This window comes from Eptesicus fuscus, chromosome 4 (genome assembly GCF_027574615.1).
Source record: "Eptesicus fuscus isolate TK198812 chromosome 4, DD_ASM_mEF_20220401, whole genome shotgun sequence".
Classification (NCBI taxonomy): domain Eukaryota; kingdom Metazoa; phylum Chordata; class Mammalia; order Chiroptera; family Vespertilionidae; genus Eptesicus; species Eptesicus fuscus.
In genome coordinates, this window is record NC_072476.1 from 54,769,503 (window position 1) to 54,776,751 (window position 7,249).

The following is a 7,249-nucleotide window of genomic DNA, read 5'->3' on the forward strand; positions in this document are numbered from 1 at the left end:
AACAATATGTTTTTCTTATTTGATATTCTTTAAAATAAAAAAAAGACAAAATCTGGCATACTTGTAAATTATTACTTGTCACTATCTGTTTAAATTTTTATTTTGCATAATTTTTGTCTCCAAAATGTTCTGTCACCCTGTTTTTAGAAGCTGTGGGAAATTAGTGTATAAAGTGGTGAAGAGACTGGATTCAGTTTCTGTCCAGATCCAGCACCTAGCAACTTGGTAAACTTGGACACGTTAGCAAAGCTCTCTGTAGCTGTTTTCTCATCTGTGTTGAAGAAAGTAATAATTTAGCTAAGTTTACTATGCTATATTAAATATTAAATGTTAATATATTTAAGATTCTATATTTTTAATTTTATTTTTTGAAATTGCTGTAGTTTATTAATTTAATTAAATAGTTAAATTTAAACCCTAAATACCTTGTAACAATTTGCCAATATATTTTCTATCACCAAGTACTGTTCCATTGGTGAGAGATTGGCTCAAAGACAGCTTAGTTTTAGTTTTATTATTTGGCAGGTAGGAGACTTAATAATAAGGTGAGAAAAAATGATAATATGTGAGAAAGCAGACAGGAAAAAATGTATAATTTAAAAATATTTATGTGTTTCTATATTTAAAGTGCTTAGGTCAGTAATCACTCAGTAATTATAATTAACTAAAGGCCCGATGCACTAAATTTGTGCACTGGAGTGGGGATCCCTCAGTTCGGCCTGTGCCCTTTCGCAGTTCGGGAGCCGTCGGACATCCTTAGCACTGCCGTGGAGGCGGGAGAGGCTCCCACCAACACTGCTGTGCTTGCCAGCCATGAGCTTGGCTTCTGGCTGAGTGGCGCTCCCCCTGTGGGAGCACACTGTCCACCAGTGGGCAGCTCCTGCGTTAAGCATTTGCCCCCTGGTGGTCAGTGTGCGTCATAGTGACTGGTCGTTCTGAAACCGTCAGGCTGAAATGGGCTCTCTGACATCCCCTGAAGGGCCCCAGATTGTGAGAAGGCATAGGCCAGTCCAAGGGACCCCCACTGATGCATGATTGGGACGGGGGAGAGACATGGGAGGTTGGCCAGCCAGGGAGGGACCGCGGGAGGGCTCCAGGGTGTGTCTGACCCATCTCGCTCAGTCCTGATCAGCCAGACCCCAGCAGCAAGCTAACCTACCGATTGGAGCATCTGCCCCCTGGTGGTTAGTGCATGTCATAGTGAGTGGTTGAGCAGCCTTAGTATATCATTAGCATATTATGCTTTGATTGGTTGAACAGCTGACCAGACAGTCGGACACTTAGCATATTAGGCTTTTATTATATAGGACTGGCTTCATCATTATTCTTCAAAGAAAGTGCTGGTAGAGTTGATAGACTTGTCATCAGGGCCTAGCAAATACACTCAGAGATAACAAAATATTATTAAGCCTGGCTGGCGTGCTCAGTGGTTGTGCGTGGACCTGAGCCAGGAGGTCATGGTTTGATTCCCGGTCAGGGCACATGCCTGGGTTGCAGGCTCAATCCCCAGTGGGGTGCATGCAGGAAGCAGCTGATCAATGATTCTCTCTCTTCATTGGTGTTTCTATCTCTCCCTCTTCCTTTCTTTCTGAAATCAATAAAAATATATTTAAAAAATATTATTAAGTATATTTCCTTTTACAAGCATCACACCAAAAGGACCTTTAAAAAACACTGAAGCTCACTATAACTCTACCATTCTGACTTATCAAATACCTTTATTTTTTTTTGAGTTTCTTTTCAAATCTGTTCCATACCCATGCAATTACATATTTTGTTTAATTCCAACTTATTAACTCTAAATAAATTATATATTTCCCATTAAGTTTTTATTATTATAATTTTAATAGCTGAATAGGATTTATCCAGTGAAGTCATAATTTACATGACTCCTTATTCTTTTCATTAGTTTTTCATCATTTTTTAAAGTGAGTAAATGAAATATTTATGCTGAGCTTTTTCTTTCTATTAAGTTTTTTGATATGATAGTACACTGAGTTGATTTTTTTTTTTACTGATTTAGACTTACAATAAGAATTATCCCTTCCAGAATAATTACAAAATGAAGAGCAACAACTTTAAATGAACAACCTATGTTTGAAATAGCAGATTCAAATAAAAATATCTACCAATAATATTGTTTACCATAATCTATAATAATAAAAGCGTAATATGCTAATTAGACTGGACAGCTGAATGACTTTCTGGATGTCATTCCGGACATCCTTCTGGACGAAGCTGCCTCAGTGGGGGCCAAGGCAGAGGCAGTTAGGGGCGATTAGGCAGTCAGATGAGCAGTTAGGGGCAATCAGGCAGGCAGGCAGGCGAATGATTAGGGGTGATCAGGAAGGCAGGCAGAGGGGTTAGAGGTGATCTGGCAGGCAGACAGAGGCAGTTGGGGTGATTAGGCAAGCAGACAGGCAGGCAGGCAAGCAGTTAGGGGTGGTCAAGCAGGCAGGTGAGTGGTTAGGAGCGATCAGGCAGGTGAGCGGGTAGGAGCCAGTATTCCTGGATTGTGAGAGGGATATCTGACTGCCAGTTTAGGCCCGAACCTGCAGGGATCCCTATGGGATCAGGTCTAAACTGGCAGTCGGACATACCCTGAGGGGTCCCAGATTGTGAGAGGGTACAGGCCAGGCTGAGGGACCACCCCCCCATGCATGAATTTTGTGCACCAGACCTCTAGTTTGTTTTATAAAAGAAGAAATAGTACTTATAGAATACTGAAAAAAATGCATGCATCATTAAAATGAAGCAATCTTAATTAAAATTGGATTACTTGAACCTGGTTAAATGTTTTTAAGACATAGAAATTAATCAACAAAAATATAACAGAAATCCCTCTTATTTTTATGCAATGGAGAGCACTAGTGCTCTCTAATATATAAATTTTCTCTCCTCTGGATCTATAGATAATATATTTTTCTATTTCTTGATGGTAAGTGAGAGACAGATAATTCTGTCCAATAGATTGTGATTCTCTCTCTTCATTGGTGTTTCTATCTCTCCCTCTTCCTTTCTTTCTGAAATCAATAAAAGTTTTAGCTCTGGGAGTGTCTCTTCCCATGTTGCAATGAACTAGGTGACCTCATGTTCCAGATGAAAATACAAGGCTGGGTGGCCTCCATCAGCCTGAGTCATGATTGTGTGGGACAGAGCCCCCCAGGACATGCATGACATGGGTAGAGCAAATGAAAGATAAATATTTGTTCTCTTTGAATAGATGGTCACCTCTCAGTTCTTTTTGTTCCTTAGCATTTTCATATTTGAAAATGTCAAATATAATACACATTTTATATGCAGCTATATAAAAATCACAGAAGAGTTTCAATAACAGAATAACATAGTATCATTTCACATTGGTAGAATTAAGGCTCCACCTCCCCATCTTATATATTTCTGAAATATTTACATTGATTTCATAATAAAAATGTTATTGGCATTCATAAGAAAGTTTGATGAAATATTTTATTATTTTATTCATAAAGTGTCTCCCTTTTAGTTAAAGAAAATATTTCCTTGCTGATAACCAATGAGTTAAAACTGTAACACATTCTGAAGTCTTTAAAATGAATGTTGAAATATGGATGATGACAATATTTCAAAGCAAGAATATATTCCAATAACTTATAAAAACTGCAAGTCAATTACCTACGAAAAGAAAAAAACCTATGTTTTATAATTTAGAAATATAATTGTCAGGAAATATGCAATTGATTTCAATTTTATCTCTCATAACCATATAGACTCAATTATATTGTTTTCCATTATAGAAGACTAATTAGTTTCACACAAACTGCATGTGTTCAGTGCAAGGTATCATAATTGGGATTTCAACTTATAATTTCTAAGTGTTCGTTCTTTGATTTACTATTTTATGCTGGATTATTTTAGATAAGCTTTATTTTTTTTAATACTCACCTGAGGGTGTTTATTTAATTGATTCTAGAGAAAAAGGAAGGGAGAGGGGGAGAGAGAGAAAAACATAGATGTGAGAGAGAAGCATCGATTGGTTGCCTTCCAGATGTGCCCCAAATGGGGATGCAACCCACAACCTGGGTATATGCCCTAACTGGGAACCTAACCCATGATTCTTCAGTGTATGGGGTGACACTCTAACCAACTGAGCCACACCAGCCAAGGCTTAGACACAATTTTTGAAGAAATAATTCTGAACTAATGATTTCACTCTTCAAACTGTATTTTTGTTTAGTGAGAGAGAAAACAAAGTGTTTTCACAAGAACATTTGAACACACAAAATATAAATAAGGGAAAAAATCTACTCATATCTAGGACAATTTTTAAAAAATCTCTCCCATCCTATATATTTTCACCATCTTTGCTGTGTTTTGCCCCAGAAACCTTCCTACTAAGCTACAACTTATTTTTTAACTGACACAAAATATTTATTAGTTTCTAACAAAAAGGTGTACATAGGACTATCAGAAAGACTAAGAGAGGAATTCAAATTTATCTGAAAACCAACTTTAGTCAGGAAACCTTCTTCACGGACAAATACGTGGTTAAACATATAAATCCTAAGTACATCACAGGGTTTCCCCCATTTTGGTCATGGGCTGTTCCAGGAAGATTTAATTACATAACTTAATTACAATTTTATATCAGTTCTGAACAAAGATTATTCGATAATAAAATATATAAAACAAGACAAATGTAAGAAATAAAACACATGGCAGAACAGAGTGAATGAGGAGGAAAATAGTAAGTTGGTGAATGTTTCATTAGGCAATAACTTACCTCCCCAATTGGTGCATTGCTAAATTGGATACTATTAATGTGAGTAAAGTGTGTCTAATGGGATATTAAAGCATAATGATGCTTTCTTGAGTTCATATAGGTTTAATTCTAGTTTGGTAGAGAACAAGGAGACAAAACAGCTAATAAATACATGCCGTAACTGATAAGGCCACAGAAAAGCTAAGAAAAAAGTCATCCCTGGAGAGAGAAATAATTATGATATGAACTAAGTTCATTTGTGCCCTTTTCCTATAGCTGATGATAAAATCAACGCTTTTATAAATAATCATGAATTTAGGTGTCAGCTATAAATAGCTTCTTTTCTGAGTTAACATATTTGAGGCTCATATATGCATAGATATTTCCATATGAGTCAATATATGCACATGGCAAATGGATGATATTTGAGTTAACATAGGTTCACCTTTTCTGACATAGCATAAATCTGAAAATACTTAGTTTTTGCTGTAATTAAATCTCTGGAAGTATTCCTTTCTGAATAAATAAATTAATCAATTCAACTAATTAGAGCAGGTATTATATGCAAGATTTGGTATAATAAATGTCACTTGAGCTTGCTTAACTTTTTGTTAATTAAACTAAATTTAGTGTTATAGTGTTTTGTTTTTTTTTTTTTAATAATTTGAAACCAACCTAGTTAGAAATGTTAGTTTGGTGCAAGTATCAAATTCTCACAGAGTGAAAATTAAATATAAAAAACAGTATTATTAAGGGTAAGGAAGTAAAGCTCCCAGATTAAAAAGATATATAGGGACTCCTGGAGCCTTTGCATTTCTAATATACTAGGACTGTGGTCGGCAAACTGTGGCTCGCAAGCCACATGCGGCTCTTTGGCCCCTTGAGTGTGGCTCTTCCACAAAATACCACAGCCTGGGCGAGTCTATTTTGAAGAAGTAACGTTAGAAGAAGTTTAAGTCTTAAAAATTTGGCTCTCAAAAGAAATTTCAATCGTTGTACTGTTGATATTTGGCTCTGATAACTAATGAGTTTGCCGACCACTGCACTAGGAAAATGTGTATTGGATTTTAAATGGTGCTCTGCTAAATTCCCACAGCAATCATGATTTATTTTTAATTTTAAAAACTTGTAACTGAAAATGGCAAGAAAATATCTTTGAGAAGATCTTCCAATGCAGTATTTTGCAGCAACTGACATGTATCCTGAATTTTTAAATTTTAAAAACATAGACAATGAAGAGATCCCTGCATGTTTTTTACAGTTCAACATATAATTATTGTTTTCTGAAACTAATTGGAATCTATGTTAAACCTTAAACACTCCTTTCAACAGAGCTGGCTACATAGCAGAATGTTTACCATTCAAAGCCAATATTTTATATTTTCTGCAGCATTTGTAAGAGAGCATGGACTTAAACTTTTCTTTGATTCTGGCTACCATTTTCATAACTGCAAAATCAGATCTTGAGTCAAGAAGGGGAAACTCTGAGCAGCAAGGAGTGCATTATTTTGATCTGATGAAGATCGATTTAGTACCATCACTAACCAAATCTGGAAGGAAATAAAATCAGATATTTTATTGGATAGATTTGAGTACAAGTACATTTCTTTTGAAATGCTTAATCTAGAGCTCCCACGGGGGGAAAAAAAAGAAATTCATTATGTTTCCATAATAAAATTTCCTGAATTATGTATGAAGGTCAACTTAAATTTTTTTGGAACTGAGGAGAATTCTCTCAGTTTCCAATCTTTAGTTGTGATGTGTTGTTCCATCCTTTACTTTCATTAAAAAGTATACATCCCTGTATTATCTTTCAAAAGATGGATAATGAGTATATTTCAAAAGATGTATAATAAATTCATTTCCTTCATTATATTCAGAAATGTATTTCCCTGTTATAATGAGTACTTTTAATTTAGTCAGATCATTATTTATTTTCTTTATGATGGTGGAATTGTAGCATTTTGAACTGTGTGTTTTATAAAGCATAATTATCCTTTATATAAAACGGGGAATTAGTCTTTCCTTGTTATTCTCACTGTGGCACTTGACCTTGAGAGTACTTTTATTTTCCCTTTCTTAAGAATTACTGGAAAATGGATCTTCTTTCCTAGAATTGTAGCACATCTAAAAATGTGGCCTAACAGTGGAGTTTATAGCATGCAGTTCTTCCGTTTAGGATCTCTGTGTTCCTAAATTTACCCTTGTGCTGCTTTCTTACATGTGAAATAAAGGGACTGGGACAGATTATTGAGTTTTAGTTTTAGTTTAGTATACTTTTATGAAACAAAATCTGCCTCCCTTTGTTTCCCTGATCCAGAGTTACTTCTGCCAACTCCAGGGATATGTCACATGAGTCATGGAATATTGACCTGAGAAGGACTCCAAGATCCTCCTTAGCTAAAAAAAAAATCTATGATAATTTTTAATTTAGGATAACAGAAAAACTTCAGAACTTTTCAGGGTTTTGCCCTGTTTTCTTTTCCTAGAATGTTCTGATTCATTCCAACA